At 39.8% G+C, this 26,019-nt stretch overlaps 1 protein-coding gene and 1 non-coding gene across 2 annotated transcripts in view; both read right to left on the bottom strand.

Annotated features, from left to right (window-relative positions):
• ARL15 (ADP ribosylation factor like GTPase 15) overlaps positions 1-26,019 on the bottom strand; it is a 441,042-nt gene that overhangs the window by 12,200 nt on the left and 402,823 nt on the right. The gene's annotated exons all lie outside the window — the stretch shown is intronic.
• On the bottom strand, positions 16,413-16,516 carry LOC112627215. Its single transcript, XR_003120071.1, has one exon. It is a non-coding gene; the product is annotated as a U6 spliceosomal RNA (small nuclear RNA).

Raw genomic sequence — 26,019 nt, forward strand, 5'->3', positions numbered from 1 at the left:
GACCTCAAGTGATCCGCCTGCCTCAGCCTCCCAAAGCGCTGGGATTACAGGCGTGAGTCATGACGCCCAGCCTATTTAATCATTTTTATACTCTTAATGTTAAATCTTCTACAGTAAAAAGGTAAATCTTCCTTTTCATTAAGGAAACAATTTGCCATCCCAAATGAAAGGGGTTATAATTCCATGTAACTTGAGGTCCCCATCTAATTGAACTTGGGTTGGGATTGGTTTCCTTTTTTTCAGACGGAGTCTCGCTCTGTCGCCCAGGCTAGATTGCCATGGCGTGATCTCGGCTCACTGCAAGCTCCGCCTCCCGGGTTCACGCCATTCTCCTGCCGCAGCCTCCGGAGTAGCTGGGACTACAGGTACCCGCCACCACGCCTGGATAATTTTTTTTTTTTTTTTTTTTTTTGAGACGGAGTCTGGCTCTGTCGCCCAGGTCTGAGTGCAGTGGCACCATCTCGGCTCACTGCAAGCTTTGCCTCCCGGATTCACGCCATTCTCCTGCCTCAGCCTCCCGAATAGCTGGGACTACAGGCGCCCGCCGCCACGCCCGGCTAATTTTTTGTGTTTTTAGTAGAGACGGGGTTTCACCGTGTTAGCCAGGATGGTCTCCATCTCCTGACCTCGTGATCCGCCCGCCTCGGCCTCCCAAAGTGCTGGGATTACAGGCGTGAGCCACTGCGCCCGGCCTGAACTTGGGTTGGTTTTCAATCAAAATTTTTGGGGATACTCATTGACAAGCCTTTCAAAAAATAGTTGTTGTAACAACTCTTTGAAAACTTCGGTCTTCAAAGGGAGTTGTTTGCTGCTGGATACAAGTTATCATTACCTACTTCACTGTCTACTCACAGAAGTGTTAATCCTGCCTAAGATTCTAGATAATTTCTTCCACTACTTGGTTGGACTTTATGTTTCTTTAGTACACGTTTTACTATCTTTCCATCTTGCTCTACAGATATTCCATTTTCTTTTACTGATAATTTGCATACTATAAAATTCATCCTTTTAAAGCATACAATTCAGTTGTTTTTAGTATATTCATAGGGTTGTGCAACCATCATCACCATCTAATTCCAGAACATTTCTGTCATTTAAAGAAAAACACCCAAACCATTAATAGTCATCCTCCAATTACACTTTCCTTCAGCCTTTAGCAACCACTACTCTACTTGGTTTCTTTATGGATTTGCCTATTCTGGACATTTCATATAGATCAAATCATGTAATATGTGGTCTTTTGTATCTAGTTTCTTTCACTTAACACAGTGTTTTCAATGTTCATCCACATTGTAGTATGTATCAGTACTTCATCCCTTTTTATGGCTGAATAATATTCCCCTGTGTGGATATATCCCATTTTGTTTATCCATTTATTGGTTGACAAACATTTAGGCTGGTTCTACTTTTTGGCTATTATAAATAATGCTGCTTTTTATGAGCAGTTTTATGTAAACGCATGTTTTCATTTCTTTTGGGTATATATCTAGGGATGGAATTCCTGGGTCATGTGTTAAATCTATGTTGTCAAATGCTTTTCCTGCATTTGATAATATAAGGTGTTGCACTGATTTTTGTATGTTGAAACAACTTTATATCTTGAAATAAACTATGCTTGATTATCATATATATAATTCTCTTTTATATGTTGCTGGATTCATTTGTTAGTACAGTTGATCCTTGAACAACATGGGGGTTGGGGTGTTGACAGCCACACAGTCGAAAATCCATGTATAATTTTTAAGTCACCCAAAACTTAACTACTAATAGCCTACTGTTGACTGGAAGCCTTGCCAATTACACATATTTTGTATATTATATGTATATTATATTATTATAATAAGATAAGCTAGAGAAAATAAAATGTTATTAGTAAAATAATAAGGAAGATAAAATACATGTGCTATTTATTTAGTAAAAGGGGATCATTATAAACTTCTTCACTGTCTTCATGTTAAGTAGGCTGAGGGGAGGAAGAAGAAGAGAGGTTGGTCTTGCTATCTCACAGGTGGCAGAGGCAGAAGAAAATCTGCATATACGTGGATCCACACAGTTCAAACCAATGTTGTTCAAGGGTCAACTGTATTGGTTGAGAGAGTTTTGCATCTATATTCACAAGGAATATTGGTCTTTAACTTTTTTTGCAATGTCTTTGGTTTTGGTATATAGTAATCTTGATTTTGTGGCATGAGTTGGGAAGCGTTCCCTCCTCTTCTATTTTTTGGAACTGCTTGAGAATTGGTAAAAATTCTTTAAACATTTGGTAGAATTCAGCAGTGAAGCAAGGGTCCTGGGCTTTTCTGATGGGAAGGGTAATTCAATGTTTTTACTTGTTTTAGGTCTAATTTTGATTTCTATTACTGCTTGAGTCAATTTCAGTAGTTTGCACCCTTCTAGAAATTTCTACATTTAATCTAGATTATCTAATTATTTGGCAAACAATTTTTTTTTATTGTATGCCTTCATAGTCCTTTAAATGTCTTTTTTTTGGTTTGGGTTCTGCCCGTCCCCCACTCCTCCCGACAACAGACCTCACTCTGTTGCCCAGGCTGGAGTACAGTGGCACTATCATGGCTCACTGCAGCCTCAATCTTCTAGGCTCCGGTGATCCTCCCACTTCAGCCTCCTGAGTAGCGAGGACCACAGGTGTGTACCATCATGCCTGGCTAATTTTTGTATTTTTTTGTAGAGATAGGGTTTCATCATGTTGCCCAGGCTGGTCTCGAACTCCTGGGCTGAAGCAATTCTCCTCCTCTCGGCCTCCCAAAGTGCTGGGATTATAGGCATGAGCCACCGCACCCAGTCCCTTTTTATTTCTGCAAGGTTGGTAGTTGTGTCTCTTCTTTCATTCCTAATTTTAGTAATTTAAGTTTCCTTCATTTTTGCTTTGTTAGTTGATTAAAGATTTGTCAAATTGGCTGGGCGTGGTGGCTCACACCTGTAATCCCAGCACTTTGGGAGGCCGAGGCAGGTGGATAGCCTGAGGTCAGGAGTTTGAGACATGGCCAACATGGTGAAACCCCATTTCTACTAAAAATACAAAAAATTAGCTAGGCGTGGTAGTGCACGCCTGTAATCTCAGCTACTTGGGAGGCTGGGGCAGGAGAATCGCTTAAACCTGGGAGGCAGAGATTGCAGTGAGCTGGGATCGTGCCACTGCACTGCAGCCTGAGTAACAGAGTAATACTCTGTCTCGGCCGGACGTGGTGGCTCACGCCTGTAATCCCAGCACTTTGGGAGGCCGAGGCGGGTGGATCACGAGGTCAGGAGATCGAGACCATCCTGGCTAACACGGTGAAACCCCGTCTCTACTAAAAACACAAAAAATTAACCGGGCGTGGTGGCGGGCGTCTGTAGTCCCAGCTACTCGGGAGGCTGAGGCAGGAGAATGGCGTGAACCCGGGAGGTGGAGCTTGCAGTGAGCCGAGATCGCGCCACTGCACTCCAGTCTGGGAGACACAGCAAGACTCTGTCTCAAAAAAAAAAAAAAAAAAAAAAGTCTGTCTCAAAAAAAGATTTGTCGATTTTATTGATCTTTCAAAAAAACTAACTTTTGGTATTATTGATTTTCTCTATTGTTTTCCTAATTTCTATTTCACTTATTTCTAGTGTCATCTTTATTATATTCTTTCTTCTGTTTTGCTCTTTTTCCCCCTACTTTCCTAAGGTTGAACAAACATTTAATTTTAATAGCATTTTAAGAGCATTCTGTTAGACCTCACCCCCATATATATTATTATGTTTCAATTTCTAGCTTTTTTGATTGATTCAAGCAAATGAAGTTCTATATTATTTTCCTTGTTTTCTTATCTGGCAGGGCTATACCTCTTATAGGTGTTAAAAATAAAATCCAGTTGGATTATGTCTCTCTCACATTTTGATTGTTTGCGTATTCACAAGAGTTAATGATATATTCCAAGTTACAACAAGAAAAAATGTAAATGATCTGTTTTTCAATCAGCGGATAGGACTCCTAACCTTACAAATCAGCAACAGAAGAGTCCTCCTTACTTTTTTCCTCCCTACATCTATTTATCCAGTTCTACATTTTGGAGTCCACTTGTAGCAACCACTTCTAGTGCCAAATTATGAGTAACTGAATGTTGATGTTTGGTAGAATTAATTCAGCAACCCCTTCTAGTACCAAATTATCAGTAACTGAAGAGGCCCGTGGTTGACAGAAACAGAATGCCAAACTTAAACCGGCCTAAAAAGATGAAGAGGATTTATTTGTTTATAAAACTGAAATATCCCCTGCTGCTGTGGGCCCACTGGATTCAGAAGTTCATAAGGTCATCAAAGCTGAGGTTCAGTTTCTAGGTAGTTTCTGCAGGATACAAATGCTGAAAGATAGATGATACATGAAGAAATAGCCAAGAAAACTGCAGAAAAATAGGTGTGACTGAACCACAAATCCCCGAATCAAGCTATGCCAAAGGCCTGCAATCCATGAGCTTTTTAGTTATAGGAACGATTATACTCTCCTTATAACAGGCATTATAAATAATTATTGTATAAATTAATGGGTTAGGCTATCAAGACTCAATGCAGATGAAACATCTCCACAAGTCTCTGGTGAACTTCATTTTCAGTTACAGCATAATCCAGACTTGGATAATTATCCCTGTTTTTTTCATGTGTATGAGAGTCCTCAGTTCCTTGAGGGCATAGACAATAAAAAAAAATTGTATTCTCTAGCATTCTCAATATAATGTGAGGCACAAAGAGGATACTTATTTGAAAAAGTAGATTTAAAGAGCTGAGCTACGATGAAAAAGACAACAAAATACGTACTATATTTCATTCCATGTTAAAATGTTAGTAAAAGAAGAAAATTGAAGATTGGAGATAAGTTACCAGTCTTCCCGATTAATCAAGCCAAGGTTTCATGAAGGAGGTGGTATTTTACATGAAGAGTTTCAAAACTGTGGATCTAATTGGTTCAAATGATTACACATATGCCTACGGGCAGCTGCAATGAATCGTGTTGCAAACAGAAAAGTAAACAACCTATCCTGGAAAAGAGAACCACTCCAGAAATCTCAAGACCCACACAGGACACTTATGTTTTGAGCTATTCCTTTAATCTGTGTCCAAACAAAGCATCTAATTCTTATTTCAGAGAATGGAAAGCTCTGACATATGTAAAAAGAGAAGCATCAGTACACTTGTCTTTGCATGCAGGTGCAAGCAGCAGACTTCTCAATACCATATATAATACAGTCATTAATTACAGAGGCAGCCAGGTTCAAGAGCACATCATGTTCTCTTCCTTTTTCTCCTCTCCTCCTCTCCTTCCTTTCTGTCAATCATTTCCATTCCACTCTTGCAAAAGAGCATTCATTTTTGGTATCAAGTACTTTTAGGGTATTCTACTTGATTTTGTATCTTCTGTTTTGGGGTAATATGAGGTTATAATTTGCCTTCATTTCAAGAAAGCAAATATTGTAAGTAGGAAGAAACCTTTTCAATGAAAACCTTTCTCCTGGCAACAGAATAAGGTTGTTTGAAGAGTCCTACCTATATGTCTGCAAGCTAACAAAGTATGTACTAGACAGGAAAGGGAGTTAATGAGTGAAAGCCCCAAACACATATCAGAGACAACCAATTAGCTTGTCTGAAACACAGGCTTGTAAAGCTATCAGTATCTTATAAAATGGTCTGCTACACACGAGTAAAATGTTGTTTAAATGGCTCGCTTAACTAGATGCATTCACCATGAAATTGATTCTTTTAAGTTTTTTTTTTTTTTTTTTAAACTTAATACCCATTAAGTGTGCATATTGAAATGGCTAGGCGGGTAGGTGGGTGGGTGCACATCCTGATGTTACAAAGTGCAGGTTGAAGATATGAGTTCCATATTTTATGAGGTTAAAGAGTATATGAAAAAGAAAAACAACTCGTCATTACCAACAATTGTGTTTGCCTCAGTAACTGAAATGTTTCAACACAATTGGATTATTCCTCCTTTGCCTTGCTAAAAGACTGGGATGGCTAGATGTGCTCTGAGGACATTCCAGTGCTGAGAATTTATGCTTTTGTGTTACAGAAAACAATGTTTTCCCACCATAGCCTTTTATTCTGCAAAATAGCATGAGAGGAAGAAGCCCCTGAGCCTGGTATTTTTCAAATCCAACATTTTCCTCGGAGTGAACATCAAATTTCATCCCCCTAAGACCTTAGAAAACATTTGAGGTAACTTAACATTAGCTGACAAATGAACAATTCCTGATTCTATTTCACTTCCTGACTTTTCTTAAAAATCTACTGTATATTTTAAAATGGGTTTTTGGCCACACCTCATATTCAACTTTTTCTGTTATACAAGGCTCCGTGCCACAAACACACGTCAAACAATTGCTACCTGATCAGACAACCAGGAGAACGTGATTTGATTTTGTCGAGTCTAGCTATTTTCCCTGCTTATCCAATATTGGCACCCCTTGTGCACTTTATTAAACTACTGTCAATTGGCCAACTCAAGGGATTCTCTGACTCAACAAAATATTAGGGAGAAATATATTTTGTCAATGGTTACAGACTGTTAAAGGCACAAATACCTTTTAAAAACAGTTTATATACACAAGGTTACTTGGCTTTTGTAATGGAATATATGTCCCCTGTCTCAATCTTGCAGCTGTCGGGTATGAAAAAACAACAGCAGTAGTAACAAATCAAAATGTTAATATATGGAACCCAAATAAACATGTTTAATATTGGCCTTGTGGTACTATGGCAGCACTCTGTCCTAACAACGACAACATTTAGATGCTGGAGCAGATTCAAATTCTTGGGCCATAAACAGGAGACAGACAAATATGGCAAGCCACGCGTCGCTCTGCCACCAATGGAGGGTGCCAATGGCCCTGTCCAGATGCAGAGATATTCAAGGGATGTGCCTGTCAGCAGTTTGTCCTCTGGCTACAGCAAGAAGCCACCATGGAAACACCAGAAGGAAAAGAAAAAACAGGAAGGCATGTAGAACTAGGGGAAAGAGGGGCAGGGAGCTGAGGCAGAAAAAGCTGACAGAAGCCTCAATAGCACATCTGAGCAAGGACAACAGGTAACAAATGGGCTTGTAAGCAGGTACCATGTTAGTCACGGGAAGAGAATTTCTTTCCCTGCTGGCAATACAGTCAGGAGCCTAATATCCTGGCAACTGAGAAATATGAGCTTGGAAAGAGACTTGCAGGCCATCTAAAGAAAAGCTAAGTGGTAATCCGTCCTGAGGAATTTTAGCCAAAAAATCCCACAGGACTAGTTGAGCTCAGCATAAAGCCTGTGAAAGATATGTCTCAAGAACATTCTAATCAGACATAAAGAGAACACCAGAAATAAAGGTTCAAAAAGCCATTGACTGGGATTTACCACAGCATTGGGAGTGTGGCCTTGGGTTGTAATTGTCATCCATGACTACTTAAAACACTAGTTCTAAACCAGGGAAAGGAAAGGCAACTGTACCTTCCCAGGGGACATTTGGTAATGTTTGGAGATTGTTTTGGTTGTCACAACAGGGCGTGGGGAAGCAGAGCAGGTGGTTACTACCAGTATCTAGTGGGTAGAGGCCAGGGAGACGTGGCTAACATCCTCCAATGCATAGGGCAGCTTCCTCTCTCACCTCAACAAAAAATTATCTAGCCCGAAAGGTCAATAATGCCAAGATTGAAAAACCTTGCTCTGAACTGATCTTCTAAGGCAAAAATCAAAGAACAAATCCCTGTTAATGATTCAATCCACAGTTTAGCGGAAGAAACCATCAGACTCACTCCCTGGAACCAGGAAGAGATTTAGAAAGTGGACTGAGAGGGTAGACCAGGAGCTACGTCTAGGAGCATCACAGGTCGACAGCTCTTATTCTCCGTGCTTCTTTCTGGCTCAAAATGAATAATCAGCAGATCTTGGGGGGCCAAGTCAGTACACCAAATTGGGCTGAAACAAGTGTGCCAAGGAAGTAGCCACCTTTCACTCAGTCTACACAGTCACTGTTTTGGGCTCTGGGGATACAAAGGTGAACATAACAAGTCCTGGCCCTTATGGAGCTTACATGGTAGTCGGCGAGATTGACAGATATCAAGTAACTAAGTAAAGTCAGGTAGGAATAAGTGACATAAAGGAAAAGAAAGTACCACAGCAATAATAACATTTGCTATATAACTAATCTGAAGGAGGGACAGAAGGCAATATATGGGTTAAATATAAAGCAGACAAAGATAAGGACAAATCTATAGTTGGGTTCAAAACAATAGCGCATAGAGCTATGATAAAAGATCTACTGATTAGTCTCCATCTAATCACCTCGGATCAACTGACTCTTCATTGTCCTGGTACAAGACAAATGATTGATGTTGCCTACACAGTGAATGTTCGTGACCAGTGGACATGCCACCCAGCATGATGGTAATTAGCCGATGGATGTTGACAACTGGCGAGCTGCTTTTTAGTATGTCTGCTCATTTCCGTTCCTAGGTTGCTTCACAGCTCTCAAGATGGCAATCATATTTACTATCAAGTAGTATAATTAAATGTGACACCAACAGATAAAATATGAACTTGAGAATTTCTATTTCTATGAAAAACTAAATGGAATGGTCCAAAGAACTTAATAAAGGTGAGTCACTAAAACCAAACTGCTGTTGGATTGGGTTTAGATAAAATAACTACAAAGGACTGAGAGGGAAAGATGCAGATTGCTTCCCAAGTATCTTTAACTTATAGTTCCATTTTAAAGAAACAGAAGCTGAAAACTCATAGGTAATGGCTGCTTAATAAAAGAAATATAACACACAACTCTGATTAGTGGCCACACATTCAGATAAAAGGCGTTGGCCCAACATTAAAAGATTAGTACCTTTGGTATGTTTAAATTAAAATAAAAATAAATAAACAAATAAATAAATAATTTAGGGGTGTGTGTGTGTGTGTGTGTGTGTGTGTGTGTGTGTGTTTGTATTTATTTATTTATTTTCAATGACTTTCCCACTTCAACCGGTTCCTTTTTTTTTTTTTTTTTTTTTTTTTTGACGGAGTCTCGCTCTGTCACCCAGGCTGGAGTGCAGTGGCCGGATCTCAGCTCACTGCAAGCTCCGCCTCCCGGGTTCACGCCATTCTCCTGCCTCAGCCTCCCGAGTAGCTGGGACTATAGGCGCCCGCCACCTCGCCCGGCTAGTTTTTTGTATTTTTTAGTAGAGACGGGGTTTCACCGTGTTAGCCAGGATGGTCTCGATCTCCTGACCTCGTGATCCGCCCGTCTCGGCCTCCCAAAGTGCTGGGATTACAGGCGTGAGCCACCGCGCCCGGCCACCGGTTCCTTTTTTTTTGAGACAGAGTCTTACTCTGTCACCCAGGCTGGAGTGCAGTGGCACAATCTCGGCTCACTGCAACCTCCACCTCCCGGGTCCAAGAAATTCTCTGCCTCATCCTCCCGAGTAGCTGGGATTACAGGTGCCTGCCACCATGCCCAGCTAATTTTTGTATTTTCAGTAGAAATGGGGTTTTGCCATGTTGGCTAGCCTGGTCTCGAACTCCCGACCTCAGATGATCCGACTGCCTCGGCCTCCCAAAGTGCTAGGATTACAGGTGTGAACCACCGTGCCTGGCCTTTTAGCCAGTTCTTGATTAACTGTGCAACTACCAGTTCAGATCAGGCCAGATGAGTGGGCTTTTAACTACACGTTCTGCTCTAAATTTCCAGTCACACTTTTCATCATGTCTGAATCAAAAGCATTCTCAGAGGGGAAGTCATTAACACCCACTTTCAGTCTGAAGTTTAGAGTGTTACATAAAAGCATGTCCACTGTCAGAATCAATACTAGTGTCTATCACCTCAAATCCTTTTTTGTGTGAGTTGAGTATAAATAAATAAAATTAAAATACTCAAATCCACACTCATGTGCACACCCCCACACCCCTACAGTTTCCTATAGAAATATACATCTCTATGAAAGCATATTATGGTTATAACTGAAAACCTTGTTACTAAATATAATGTTAGTTAAAATATTAAACATAATGTTATTCTGAATGTATTTGTAAAATATTTTCTAAATAGAACTTATTCCAATTTTCTAGACCCAGAACAGAAACAGAATTATATTATAAAGTATATCCACCAAGAAAATGTCCTGAGCTTTTCTTAGCCAATGCCCTGATTACAATCTTCCACATTACATTTCTTTAGAGAACAGGTAATCTTAGTGCTTTGCAGAATAGTCGTATTTTACCTTGAAATTATCATGTGTTTCTTTCCCACCCTTATCAAATTCATTTTTCCTTTGGTAAAATGCCAATTCCAGAATAGCACTTAAAAACAAAAATCATGTAATTCCAGTGCCTGACAAATGATAGCCTGTACCAACGATCTATTTTTAACTAGAAGTGTTAATAACAAAATAATACTAAATGATACATGTAAATGGCATTTGCCTCTATGTGTCCACAAACTTACTTTTAGTTCCTGACACCCTGTCTTCATCACATTTAGCATAAGGGGACTTATACGTCAGAGTCCTTGAAATAGGGTTTGTAAATCTTAGGTGCCTAGTCACAGCATCTAATCTTTCACTGAAAAAAAGGAAAAGATGTGGCTCTAAGAGAAATCAGGATTTCCTTGCCTATTTGACTGTAGCTTCTCATCTATCTATACAACACATGTAACCTGCACACTTTTTAGCAAGTCAATTATAGCTTTCATAAAACATATGGAAATGCTGAAATCTCTTGCAGCCGCTGAAATACCTGAATTCTGACTTCACATATGAAGTCACAGACACCAAATATGTAGTAACCTACTTACGGGTTGAACTGCTGTTTGGTACCATAAGAAGGGACAACCTTCTGCCAATCTGATTTGATAAATCTGTAAATTTATCTGGTAGGTTGCAGGGCTTGGATCAGTAACAAAAAGCATTGTGCTATGGGATGGGGGTTTGACAGGTTCCAGCATGACCACTGGCCCTGTAAATCACCAAGATATGGTTTACCTCCTACAAAACCTGAGGAAAGAGAAAGAAATGGAAGCGATTAAGAGGTACAACATAATGGGGGGAAGTTCTGCACATGAGGTGGATGTGGAAGTGAACTGAACTCACTATTCTCTTTCTTGTTCCTCTCACTTTCTCACAAAGTATGTTATTAAGCAAAGGACTTATTCAAAGCACTAAAAGACATAACATATTAACTAATACTCATGGAGGAATCTAAAAGAGTTCCCTAAATGAGCAAATCACTCTGTCCTTATAGGCAAGTCTCAATTTGCAATGGCTTGCTATCTTAATGGTTTTTATGAAATATTATAAATTAGACTCATAGTTTAAAGAAATTCATTTGTGCTGCATCATAGATGTTTAAAAATATTTCTATATCTGCACAAAGCATAAAAAGCTCTCTGGAAAATCATGAAACCCTTGCACACTCAATATTCCTCCCCACCCCACTCCTTCCCATCTGCCAGCTGGGTTTCATTTTAAGAATTTCACACTGAATATAAAGTGCTATTTTGACCATGTGGCTCCAGAAATGTGAATTTATAGTCTATTCAGCTTGTACGCAGGTGATTGACAGAGAGGGGATTAACCAACTGGATGCGATGAAGCTGCTGCCTCTTCCTTCAGGTTACTCTACGTTTCCATGCAAGGATGGCCATCCTTACACGGTTTCATTGAGGCTAGCAAGAAGTACAGCTTCCTAGCAGGGAACTTACTTTTCATTTAACTACTACATGGCCACCAGACCTTGAAACTATTTTCTCCATGTTACTATTCCTCCCACATTCCATCTATTTTCCCATCTGTAAAATGGGAATACTGAAGTTGGCTTTCTTAGACATACCTTGTAGTGATGTCCTACTGATACATGACATATATCTATAATTACCGGTCTTCAGGTTTAAGAGTCAAGATTTTGACAAGTGTGTGTGTGAGCATGTATGTATCTGGTTTTCTTGGGTGGGGGTAGACTAGAGGGAATGGGCATGGAGAAGAAGGCTGAAAGGTTGGCTTAGAGTTCCTTAATATATTCTTACTCTCTGTGTGAGCAATGCCCGATAATTCAAATATGGAAGAGACCCTCTCTACACACAGTATTTCAGATATTGCTTTGGGCATCTAGAAATGTTTCAGATACCATTGCTATTTAAGATTGCCACATAAAGCAGTCCTATTTTTTCAACAGTTAACTATCTTGTTTCAGACTTCTCATCCTCAAGCATCATCACAGGCATGAAAATGATGTCATAACTATAGACAATAGTCCCCCTTTACATACAGTTTCGCTTTCCACGGTTTCATTTTCCTCAGTACAGTATAAAAAGATATTTTGAAAAACAGAAAGAGAGACCACATTCGTTTTCATTACAGCATGTGGTTACAATTATTTTATCATTAGTTACTATTGTTAATCTCTTACTGTGCCTAGTTTATAAATTAAACTTTATCATAGGCATGTATGTATAAGAAAAAAATAAAGTATCTATATGTATAGTAGGCCTTCTGTGTCCGTGGTTTCCACATCTGTGGATTCAACCAACTGTGGATTGAAAACACTGGAAAAAAAATTGCACATGTACTGAACATGTAATGAATTTTTTTTCCTCATCATTATTCCCTAAACAATAGAGCATAACTAGTTATGTAGCATTTACATTATATTAGGTATTATAAGGAATCAAGAGATAATTTAAAGTATATAGGAGGATATGCATAGGTAATATGCAAATACTACACCATTTTCTTTCACTGACTTGATCATCCTCAGATTTTGTTATTTGAGAAAGGTCTCAGAACAAATGCTCCATGGATACTGAGGGACAACTGTAAAGGGTTTGGTACTATCTATAGTTTCAGGCATCCACAGTGGGCCTTGGAATGTATCCTCCGTCAATAAGGGGGGATCCACTTGTATTCAGATTTCAAAATGTTTCTTTTTTGCAACTTTAGGTCATGCTGTTCCTGAGATTCTGTACACTCACTAAATGCACAGGAAGTAATACCATAAACCAGATGACTTCCCTATTTGACAAAAGATCAATGAAAGGATATTCGAGTGTTGACTTTTGAGAAGGGTGTGTAGGATGTATTCAGATTTGATACTGTGACACTGGAGCTAGTCTCAAAATTAATGAGCGTATCTAAACTTGTATTATATACACAAAAGTTGACATCGGATGGAAGATGACATCATTTGAAAAATACATGCTTATCATATCCCATCAAGTTTGGTCCTGTTCAGAACAAGAAAAGTTCCATTCATAGGTGGAGTCTTCAGCTTCTAAATTATTCAGGAGAGTAATAACAATGTTCCCCTCCCTTCCCTCAAGACAGAGCAAACAAACAAACAAGTACACTATAGAAAATCAATTATAATTAGGGGAAAATTGCTCCTGCTTGCCAGCAAAAATAAATATGGCTCCATTGAAAAAATCACTAATATTATACATTGAAGTTTTAGACACATGCTCTGAACAATTAAGAAAATTATTTGAGCACAGAAAAAGGTGTGGAAGAAGCCACATCAAACTGATAACACTGGATAATAACCTTGGGGATTAAGGAGGAAAAAGATGATTAACTTTACATATCTTTATGTATCTCTGAATAATTGGACTTGAAACAATAAGTGACTATAGTTTTTGTATTTTAAAAAAACTAATAAAATAAAAACATACAGGCTGGGCACAGTGGCTCATGCCTGTAATCCCAGCACTTAGGAAGGCCTAGCTGGGCGGATCACCTGAGGTCGGGAATTTGAGACCAGCCTGACCAACATGGAGAAACCCCGTCTCTACTAAAAATACAAAATTAGCTGGGCGTGGTGGTGCACGCCTGTAATGCCAGCTACTTGAGAGGCTGAGGCAGGAGAATCGCTTGAACCTGGTAGGCGGAGGCTGTGATGAGCCAAAATCACACCATTACACTCCAGCCTGGGCAACAAGAGCAAAACTCCACCTAAAAAAAAAAAAAAAAAAAAAGGTGAAATAAAATAAAAACATAAAAACATACACACGAACACAACAAAGAGCAGAAAGAGAATTTAAGGAAATAAAAATACACTGTATTCAGAGACACATCCAAGAGGGTAATCTGGCTCACAGTAGAAGCTTGATAAACATGAGTTGTATGAATGTGAAGCACACAATAGCTGACAATATAAACATTCTCCTCATATAATATTATCTACTTATGTGACATAGATAAATATAGTTGCTTTTTAACCATCATAGTTAAGAAATATGGATTTTTATCTTATCTAAGCACTTTGGGGATTTAAATTTTAAGTCAATAATAATTTATAAGAGTTTGTTCCGGGCGCGGTGGCTCAAGCCTGTAATCCCAGCACTTTGGGAGGCCGAGACGGGCGGATCACGAGGTCAGGAGATCGAGACCATCCTGGCTAACATGGTGAAACCCCGTCTCTACTAAAAATACAAAAAACTAGCCGGGCGAGGTGGCGGGTGCCTGTAGTCCCAGCTACTCGGGAGGCTGAGGCAGGAGAATGGCGTGAACCCGGGAGGCGGAGCTTGCAGTGAGCCGAGATCCGGCCACTGCACTCCAGCCTGGGTGACAGAGCAAGACTCCGTCTCAAAAAAAAAAAAAAAAAAGAGTTTGTTTCTGGAAGGTGGGCAACCTTTCAGGCAGGCCAGAAGACCCTCAGGATTCTTAACTTTCACAATGAAAATCCAACAACTGCCCACAGGGCTGCAATGTTTATATGTGGATTTTCCATAATTAGTGGCACCAGCTCTTCAGGCCTGGACAGGAAATAAAACCTCCAACTCCTTGCTCTTTATCAGACCTCCTGGGAGAAGTAATCTTTAGAGAAGATCATTGAAAGGGCCAGATCATCCATCTTCTTCTATAGGATGTCTAATGCTATCCTTGAATGAAGCTCAAGTATATCCTGCTGAAGGCTACCAAATCACTTTATGGCATTTTAATACTAGGGTCTCAGCCTTACTTAATGCTACCTTAAGAAAAGGACACAAGAAATTCAAAACTACGCTTACTATAACAATGTTGTGAATTACTAATCAGATCACTCAATGTCTTCTACAGAAAATGTCTTCTTAGAATTATGCTCGAACAGCTTTTATTTTCCCTGTGGAAAACACACTCTCCTTCTTTTCCATAATGAGAAATAATATGTCACAGATCATGATTCCCCTGCCCTTTCATTTTTCAAAAACCCAGAGCAACAAATAGGAAACTCAATTGGAAAAGTGATTCCACTAACTGGAGTAGGGTTGAGCATTATTATAGTTGCCTTCTCTTTGTTCTGATCTTGTATTTCAATATTTTGTTATTACTATTTTCATGTGAGTCACTTTAAATACTTTGTAGACAGAAGCAGTGGACTATACAGACAAAATAAAAATAAAGTAATATCTCCATCTGGAGTTGAACAATAACATTCAATTATCTCTTTCCTTGGCATAATTGCTTAACAGAATACACCAAGCTTCACTGAAAGCCACCAATCTCCAATCATTCTTACTATTTTGAGGGCTGCTTAATTTTACCATGGAGTGTGGACTCCAGTTTTATCAGAATTGTCTTGGTATGAGAAGCTTCAACTTAAGTTCACTCATTTAAAAAACTTTAAGAATATCACAGTAAGAAAAAATTCTTCAGTAGGTCAAGTCCCTTACAGCAAAATCCAAGGGACTGTTCAATTGTTTTATTATATAAAATGAATGATGCTTACAACATCATTTTTTCAGAATCTTTCCTTCCTTCCTTCTTTCTTTCCTTTGTCTTTCTCTCCTTCTTTCCTTCTCTCCCTCATTCCTTCTCTCCCTCATTCCTTCCCCCCATGACTGTGATATTTTCAGGTGATAGGATTTTAACTGGACTGTCCAGTTCTTACTGTCTTATAGATCAGATGTTAGATGTCATCTGGCATTTTTTTAATTGTTTGTTTCTCCAAAGTACCTTTAACTTTCTTTTTTTCAATAGGCTTTTGGGGAACAGGTGGTGTTTGGTTACATGAATAAGTTCTCTAGTGGTGATTTCTGAGATTTCGGTGCACCCATCACCTGAGCAGTGTACACTGTACCCAGTGTGTAGTCTTTTATCCCTTACCACCCACCACCCTTTCCTCCAAGTCCCCAAAGTCTAATATGTCATTCTTATGCTTCTGTGTTCTCATAGCTTGGCTCCCACATATGAGTGAGAACATACGGTCATCTGGCATTTTTAATGCCACATGATCAAATCCAACAACACTCTCCAAAATAATCTTTCAGGGTAGTGATGGTGGAATCTAAAAACAGTAAAGTTAAGGTATCTTTAGCCATAGGATTCTGGCCAAACTGTGAGATAAATAAAATCTGCCTTTATTTCTTTTTCACCTTCCTTTCCAAGAATTCCTTCCAGCAATCTGAAGTCTCTATATACCTTACTATGTGTCAGACTTTTTTTTTTTTAATGGAATACTTTATGAATTTGCATGTCATCCTTCTACAGGAGCCACACTAATCTCTGTATCATTTCAATTTTAGTATATGTGTTGCCAAAGTGAGCACCACACACTCTTTTAAGATTAAAAATATATATATTAACTCATTAATCCTCATGTCAGTCCACTGAGGAAAGTACTATTATTATTCCATTTTTCAAAGCTAGGACACCGAAGCTTAGACAGGTTAAAGAATATGTCCAACCTATGGAGGCAAGACACAATGGTGGTGGTCTGGTCCAAGAGCCTGTATACAGTAGAAATATGTGCTTGTTAGCTAGTATGCTGCATACTGAGCTAACAACAAAAAAGTGAGTTTCAGTGAAAAACACTGATTAATAACAGGAAGTGAAATCCAACAGTATGTAACTTTAGGTATTTATAGTAGGGTTGGGATGAGATTTGTTGCAATGCCTCCTGAAGTCCCTTAAAACTCAGTCCACATCAGCAGCCATTCCTTGAGAGTACTGCAAGTAGAACAAAGCATTTTAAACCACAGAATCCTTTCAACGTTTTTATATTTCTCCACTATAATCCTGCAGCACCCCTCCTCCAAAGGGCAGCACTGAATGAACGGACACATGACACATTGATATGATCAAGGTTGACTGGTGGCTTCCCACATATCATGTGGGGTCCCCAAGAGGCTAAAGATTGGTAGAGTATTGTGGAACCCTCAGCGATCTGGATTCAACTTAGCCATTCATTCATTCAACAGATACTCAACAGGAACCTACAGTGTGCCAGATACTCTTCTACAGACTAAAGATAGAGCGGTGAACAAAGCAGAATAAACCCAAACTTCTAGCTACTTACATTCTAGTGAAGAGAGACTAAATAAATGTGATAATGGCATAAAGTACTAGGAAGATGAAGCAGGAAGATGCATGGGAAGTCTACAATTCAAAACAGGGTGGTCAGGCCAGGCATGCTGGCTCACGCCTGTAATCCCAGCACTTTTGGAGGCTGACGCAGGAAGGTCATTTGAGGCCGGACTTCAAGGCCAGACTAGGCAACAGTGAGACCCCGTCTCTACAAAAAAATTTTTTTAAAAATTAGCTAGGCATGGTGGCATGCATCTGGAGTCTTAGCTACTTGCGAGGCTGAGGTGGGAGGATTGCTTGCGCCCAAGAGGGCAAGGTTGCAGTGAGCCATGGCTGCACCATTGCATTTCCCCATGGGCAACAGAGTGATATCCTATCTCAACAAAACAAAACAAAGCAGGGTTGTCATCTCTCAATACTCACAGATCCTATCGCCTTAACTTTCTAGCCAAACTGAGTTCAGTCACTCCTTCAACTCACTTTGCCCTTCCCAAATATGAGCTCTTTGTCCAAGACATTTCTTTCTCCTAGAAGGCCCTCTGTCCTGTGTCATGTGAGTGGTAGTTTAGTTAGTTAACTGGACTGAAGCCCAAACTACCTATGTTCCAATCCCCTCTTTATTACTTACTAACTGCTTGACTTTGGGTAAGTCCCTTAACTGCTCTCTAGGCCATAGTTTTCTAATTTGGAAAATGGGTATAATAATAATGACAAGAACAATAATACCTATATCACAAGTTCATTGTGAGGCTCAACTGAATTAGAATATTAAAGTGCTCAGAATAGTACCTGGCACTTCTACTACCATGACCTCAACTAAATTTCTATCTGTGCTTAAGACCCAATTCAAATGCTACTTCTCAATCTCTAATCACAATAGCTGAAGGTGAGATTTTCCTTCTCTGAGATCCTGTAGTCCCTTGCTTTTATCACTCTAATGGCATTTAACCTGTATCATTGCAAGTATTCACACTATCTTGAATTACAATTATTATATATATGTGAAGTATAACTATTATATGTGTGTATATTTATAAACAGCCTCTTCCCTCCTGAAATCACAGCATCTGAGAGTTTAGAATGAACATAAACTTTTCTTCTTCTTCCTATCTCCTCTTCCCTTCTGTGAGTGTTTTAATCAGTTCATTATTTATATATGCCAGAGAGTGGATAGGAAAAGGAAAGGGAAATGAAATTAGCAAGTGCACGGGCCCACACACACACACACACACACACACACACACTTTATAGTTCTGTATTAGTTCATTACATTTAAATCTCCCAATGTTTTTGATCTCCTTCTCTGAGGAAAGCTTGGTGGTATAGCAGTCTATCCTCCAAAGATTCACAATCTAAATCGTGTAGAAAGCCTTAAGGAAAAAAAAAAAATTCCTCTCACTTAAACAACTTAAGCCCCAACCCTACTTGAAACTATGCCTTAAAGTGCTTGCTGTCTCCCCAAATATACCATGTATTAATTTTCACACTTCAAGACTGCTACTTATCCACCCGATCCATTCTGGAACCTCCTTCCCTTCCCCTGTCACTTCTCTTGTTTGCTTTCCTCGCTCTCCCTTCCCTGAATAATTGACTGCTCCCTCAACCCAAGTGATACATAAACATGCGTCCATTCGTTTCCCCTCTTCCCTGCTAGAGTGCAAATTCTTTGGGATGAAGACAGACCTCAAGGCTCAGAGAGCTTTGCCCAAAGCAGACCCTCTCACTCATCTTGGCAAATCCTGCATCTGGAGCAAGGCCTGAAGTGGGGCAGATGCTCAGAGTGTTCACTGAATGGAACTGAATGAGCTGCTAATGAGAATAGACAAAGGAATTTCTTTTCTTTCTTTTCTTTCTCTCCCTCCCTTCCTCCCTTCCTTCCTTCCTTCCTTCCTTCCTTCCTTCCTTCCTTCCTTCCTTCCTTCCTTCCTTCCTTCCTTCCTTCCTTCCCTCCCTCCCTCCCTCCCTCCCTCCTCCCTCCCTCCCTCCCTCCCTCCCTCCCTCCCTCTCTCCTTCTTCTTTTTTCTTCCTTCTTTCTTTCTTTTTTTTTTGAGATAGAGTCTTGCTACTTCGCCCAGGCTGGATTGCAATGGTGCGATCTCAGCTCACTGCAACCTCCACCTCCCTGGTTCAAGCAATTCTCCTGCCTCAGCCTCCCAAGTAGCTGGAATTACAGGCATATGCCAGCATGCCCAGCTAATTTTTGTATTTCTAGTAGAGACAGGGTTTCACCATGTTGGCCAGGCTGTTCTGGAACTCCTGACCTCAAGTGATCAACCCACCTTGGCCTCCCAAAATGCTGGGATTACAGGCGTGAGCCACTGCGTCCAGCCAGTCAGCCAAAGAAATTTCAGTCCCTCATTCCCTCCCTTGTCCTTGCCTTCTGAGCAGAGATGCTGGGCACAGAGCTGACCAAACCAAACTACTGGAGGGAGGAGATACACAAATACTTCCTCAAACAGGCTGGACAGAAGGATCTATAGTTTTTATTAATTCAGTTTGTTGGGGGCTTTATCCCACACAAGGCACTGTGCTGTGAGAGAGAAAGACAAACAAGACCTGATACCACCCTCAAAGTGAAGGGAAGAAATGTAAAATAAGCATCCCTGTCAAATTTACCCTTTTTCTTTAGAATGATGTTGATCCAAGGCAAATAGTCTTAACCAGGGCAATATATATTTTAAATTTCATTGCAGCAAGAAAGAGAAACGACTTGATTTCAAGTTGGTTTTTGATTTGTCAGGTGAATTTAAGTGATTAACCTCTTGGTTCCCAACTTGGCTTCTATTCCAAGGTAGAAATTCTAAAACTTTTTTTTTTTTTTTTTGAGACAGGGTCTTGCTCTTTCACTCAGGCTGAATTGCAGTGGCACGGTCATGGCTCACTGCAGCCCCGACCTTCTGCCCTCAGGCGATCCTCTCATCTCAGTCTCCTGAGTAACTGGGACTGTAGGCGCACACTACTGCACCTGGGTTTTAAATTTATTTTTATTTTTTGCAGAGAGACTGTCTTGAACGACTGGGCTCAAGCGATCCTTCTGTCTCAGCCTTCCAAAGTGCTGAGATTACAGGAGTGAAGCACTGCACCTGGCCTGAAATTATAAAACTTACTCATAAAATACCAGACCAGATTTAATTCAGAGAATACCTTAATCTCAATGTGGCTGTGTCCAGGTGAAGAGTCAAAATGTAATACAAAAAAAAAAAAAAAAGAAATAGAAAATTAGGTTCCACGATAGACACCAGGGCTTACTTGAGGATGGAGGGTGGGAGGAGGGTGAGACTTGAAGTACCAATTGGGTATGATATTTACTACCTGGGTGACAAAATCATTTGTACACCAAAGCCCAGCAACACACAATTTACTTGCTGCAAGGAAAACAACCTGCACATGTAACCCCCTAAACCTAAAATAAAAGTTGGGGGAAAAGAAAGAAAGAAAGAAAATTAGGTTTCAGAACACAAAGTATTATTATTATTATTTGGAAAGTGCCTACTAAGACAGGGGCAGGAAACATGTTCTTCTAAGGCATCACTACCAAGCCTGCCCAGCAAATACACAGCTAATCTAGAATATTCTGAGAGAAAGATAAGGGTACAGGGAATCTTATATGAAACAAGAAAAAGGCCAGATGATTGATACAGCTTCCAACATAATTTCCCCTAAAGGCTATTAACAACACAAGAAGGCCCAAGGCATTACTCTGAGCAAATTAAGACCTGACAAGTCATGTAGGAAATTCTTTCAAACATCCCAACATTTGATGTTTTACCATTTCATTTTGCTCTGCATATCAAAGAGATGGCTTACCTCTAGCCCAGACCTCTGATATTCAGTAATCACTCTATTCACATTTATATGAAGGAAACCACTACAAAAGAAATACACAAAGCTTCAGTTTACTCTGGATTCAATATCCTAGGGGAAGACAACAGTTTTCATTTTCTTTTCTTGCTGGAGAACAAAAGCATCAGATAGGAAAATCTGTCCTTTTGGAAAAGCACCAGCCATTTGTTCTCTGGAAGGCCCCTGAAAGTAAGCAGATAAGGGAAAGTGGATATCTGGACTTGCCTGAGAAAAGCCTTTTAGGTCCAATTGTAGCAACTTATTTGAGAGCTGCAACTCATTAAGTGTGTCTCTGATATCACTTCAGATATGAAGGTTAGTGAAACATACCAATAGATTGAATCATCAAAAAATTCTCCTAGGAATTTGAACACAGAAGATTTGATGGAGAATTACTCCATTGGCTCAAGTCTGGATGGGCCCCTAGTGGAGATAAGATACAGACACCTTTTCGACAAGGGTTTCATTCTTCAGAAATAGAAGCTCAAATTGAGAACATTCCCTCAATCCCTCCACATTATCATCACAGTTTATTAGGCATCTACATATACTCCGTAGGCACTAACTAAACACATAAAATCTAAAGTCTCTGCCTTCACAAAGCAGACAACTTAAGAAAACAACCCCACCTCCTGCTCCCATTCTGGGGACTACACATCAGAAAACATATCTCTTTTTACAAATGCGACCAGTTTATTTCCTTAAATCCTTATTGATTCAGGAAACAGTGCTCTTCAAGTGTCTGGCTTGAGAAGAGCAGTTAAGATTAACCTTTTCTGATACTCAAGCTGCTGGATATCTTCTTTGCATTGCCTCTAGAAGGATTTAACATTGCTCTAATCCCTCATTTATCAAACTCCTTCACCAGAGGGGGTGAAGGGGGCTCTTTTGCGCCCTAATTTATGAGTCTGCCAGGAATACATTGGCAATCAAAACTGAAGCTGCATTCCTCAAAACACTTTTTGTAAATAGACACAAGGCAGTATTGTGCTTACACATACTGCATATTCTGAGTTATCTATCTTACACTCAGGCTCAAAGAGGCTCTGAATTTCCCATTCTTAGAAATCATATGACATATGCAATAAGAGCATATGGCCATGAGATAGCTGAGGCTTCAATCTGTACCACAGCCAAGAACACTAGATGCCCAAGTGTATAACTACTAATGAATTAAGAAATAATGCAGATAAGTTGTCGAGAGAAGGAAAATATAGAAAACCAATTTAGAAAAAGCAGATTTTATTTATTTATTTATTTAGACAGGGTCTCACTCTGTTGCCCAGGCTGGAGCGCAGTGATGTGATGATAGTTCACTGCAAATTTGACATCCTGGGCTGAAGCAATACTCCTGTCTCAGCCTCCTGAGTAGCTGGGACAACAAATATGCACCACCATGCCTGGCTAATTTATTTATTTATTTATTTTTTGTAGAGATGGGGGGTCTCACTATGTTGCCTAAGCTGTCATGCACTCCTGGGCTTAAGTGATCCTTCCACCTTGGCTTCCCAAAGTGCTGGGATTACAGGTGTAAGTCACTGCTGCCAGCCAGAAATCAGACATTATAAAGGTATCTGGCAATTGGGTAATAATCTAAAAATATTTACATAAATGTGATAATGAGAGATGAGAGTGATTTAGATTTGGGGGGACATGGAAAATAAAGCTTCTCAAACTCAGCAGAATTTCAACAATTATCCAACATTGACAGGCTTAAAAAACACAAATAGGGACTGCACACTAATAAATATGAAGCTCCTAAAATCTGGTTTTAAGGTAATGCCACACAGACCATTGACAGTTAGCAAACGAAATGAAAGAGTCTGACAGTTAGTAAATGAAATAAAAGAGTCTGAGTATCTGGAAGAAAAAGAGATGACATTTTGAAACATATCTTGTAATTTGGTGAGGTTGACAGTTAAAAAAAAAAAACAACAAAAAAACTGCATTCTTTTTGAAGGTCCATTAAACTTGAAAAGTAACAACACAAATCTACAGTCTAATTACACAATTAAAATTAGTACAAGGAGATATACAATTATTTTTTAACTTCTGGCTTTCTACTGGACTTTTTGTTTCCTCCACTGGTTTTGTCTTTCATTGGGAAGGAAAAATTCAGTGGTTTATCTTATAAACACCAGGTGCAAGTGAACATTCACTGGGCAACTGTACAGGACATAATACACCCCTCATAACACCTCCCTATCAAGGCTTTTGTTATAGATCACTGCCAATCTCTGTGAAAACAGGAACCATATTGCAAAGATCAGTAGTCATACAGTTTTCCTTAACAAATTCAAATACTACATCGTAAGTCTAAGAGGTGTGTGCCAAAGGTGTTATCCAATATACTGAGTAGTAAATAGCAAAGCCCTCCCCATCAGATTTTCTCAACTTGGAAGGAATCAGGGAAGCCATTGAAATGAATGCAGAATTGTTTGCAGAACCGTAAATATTCATGGTAGAATCTACAAATGTAACACCAGCTACCCCTTGTAAAATTATCTGTGCTCCTGCCAAGGGAACTCACACTCCAGTGGAGTGCAGAGGAGTATAAATACATTTACCTTTCTTATGAAGACAAGAAAAAAGATCAACGTAGTGCTTTCTATAAACAATAATACAAGTGGGAAGAAAGTGATTGAGGGAAACAAAACAGGATGGGAAAGGAAAAAAAGGAAACGTTTGAGTATGCCTGTGTGTGCACTTGGAATAAACAGCTCCGATTAAGGCGAAAGACCTGCAGCAGCTGCTGCCATGGTCTATTTCTATTGAATGGCAACAGGGAGGGAACAAGGGGTGGCAGACGGAGCTAACCTTTATTGAGCACCTACTATTCCATGCTGGGTCCTGGAATACCATGTGTTTGGATCAGCCCACTCGCTTCTCATAGCAACCAGGGACACTGATGTTTGAGTTGTCGCTTTTGTTCCTTTTGTCAGAGCTGTGCAACTTGAACTAGAAAGATCACTGTCCTGCCATTTTCTAATCATGTAATCTTCAACTGACGAGACAGTAAATGTCTTTAACTTCTTAATTTTTTTTTTTTAAATAAGGGAGTAACAGCTGTCTTTGAAGGGTTTGGGTATAGACTGGGCACAAATGTAGGCAAAGTATTTAGCACGGTGACTGCCCAGAGTAGGTGCTCAAAAATTGGTAGTTTTATGAATAAAATTTATAACTACTTAATAGAAAGCTGTAATTTGTGTATAACATTTTTTTAAAAATGAAAGTCTCATGCTAAAGCCCTGAACAATCCTTCCTTCCCATAAGTACCTTCATAACTTTTGGGGGTCTATTTTACCCAAATTATTATTTTATTTTTGGTAGAGTAGCACAATTTTAGAAACTTTCCCCCCATATATGTAGGATTGGAAGGTAATTGAAGACATGATGAAAGGGTCTCACACTATGTTTTTCATTCTTGGTTTCAACTTGGTGTATATCTTTCTTGGTTGCCTTTCATAATATACGTTCTTGTCATTTTGTTAATAAATAGCTCTTCAACACAAAGTGAGTGCTTTAATGGGTTCCGGATAATTTGTACAGTGATTGAGCAACTGCCAAATGGTGAGCATCATTTGGCTGCTGCCTGGTGCTTCTGGAATTTTTTAAAAAATGTATCTGCCAGCAGGTGCGGTGGTTCATGCCTGCAATCACAGCACTTTGGGAAGGCTGAGGAGGGAGGATCCCTTGAGCCCAGGAGTTTGAGACCAGCCTGGGCAACATAGTGAGACTGTCTTTATTAAAAAAAAAAAAAAAGAAAAGAAAAGGAGCTGCCTACTTACGACATGCCAGGCACTGTGGTAAGTGCCTTAGATAACTGTGGTAGAAATTGCTAGTGCACAGCAATATCCATATCTTCCTCTTCTTCTAGGGCAAAAAGCTACACTACACTTCACAGCTTCTGCCAGGGTTGGCTGTGGCCAGGTGACTGAGTCCTGGGAGTGGGGGCACAACTGATGTGCACAACCTCCAGGCCTGGCTCAAACTAAACTTTTGTGATGTCCCCTTTTCGTGTGCACAGTCCTTCTCTCCCTTTTCATAAGCGGTTGAATAAAGTAGCCCCAAGGACCTAGAGGAGAGCAGAACAAGATAGAAGACATCAGGGTCCTTGAATAACTACAAGGAGCAGAGTGACCCCACTGACCATACTGGACTGTGAGGTGACTTACAGTGGCAAGCCATCGAGATTGTAGGCTTTATAGCAACTGTATTACTCTAATACAGAAACGTTTTGTCACTTAATTCTCATTACGGCTCTGTCAGGTAACGTATTCACCTGTATTTAACTCATATAGGAACAGAGGCTCAGAAAGGTAAGTCACTTGTTCAAGAGCAAGCAGCTAACAGGTGAAGAAACTGACACTCTGCCCTTGCTCAGTGAAACTTCAGGACCCATGCTCTCACTCATGGTAGTCTACTGTCCCCCCAGTAGCTACTGTAACTATGGAAGTACAAAAACCTATGTCATGGCCATTTCCCCTTTTAACCTTGAACTTACGTTTCAGTAATAGAAACATTTTATTTTCCCATTAATTATAATGAAGAGTAGCAAAAATTAACAAGAACTAATTTTTGTAGATGATTTCACTCAGTGAGTGACAGAATAATGCGTATAAAATACTAAAAGCACAAGGCAGGCGGATCACTTGAGGTCAGGAGTTCAAGACCAGCCTGGCCAACATGGCGAAACCGGTCTCTACTAAAAACACAAAAATTAGCTGGGTGTGGTGGAGGGTGCCAGTAGTCCCAGCTACTTGGAAGGCTGAGGTGGGGGGATTGCTTGAACTCAGGAGGCAGAGACTGCAGTGAACTGAGATTGCGCCACTGCACTCCAGCCTGGGCAACCGAGAGAGACCCTGTCTCAAAACAAAACAAAACAAAAAATCATTAAAAGCAG

Source organism: Theropithecus gelada, chromosome 6 (genome assembly GCF_003255815.1).
Source record: "Theropithecus gelada isolate Dixy chromosome 6, Tgel_1.0, whole genome shotgun sequence".
NCBI lineage: Eukaryota > Metazoa > Chordata > Mammalia > Primates > Cercopithecidae > Theropithecus > Theropithecus gelada.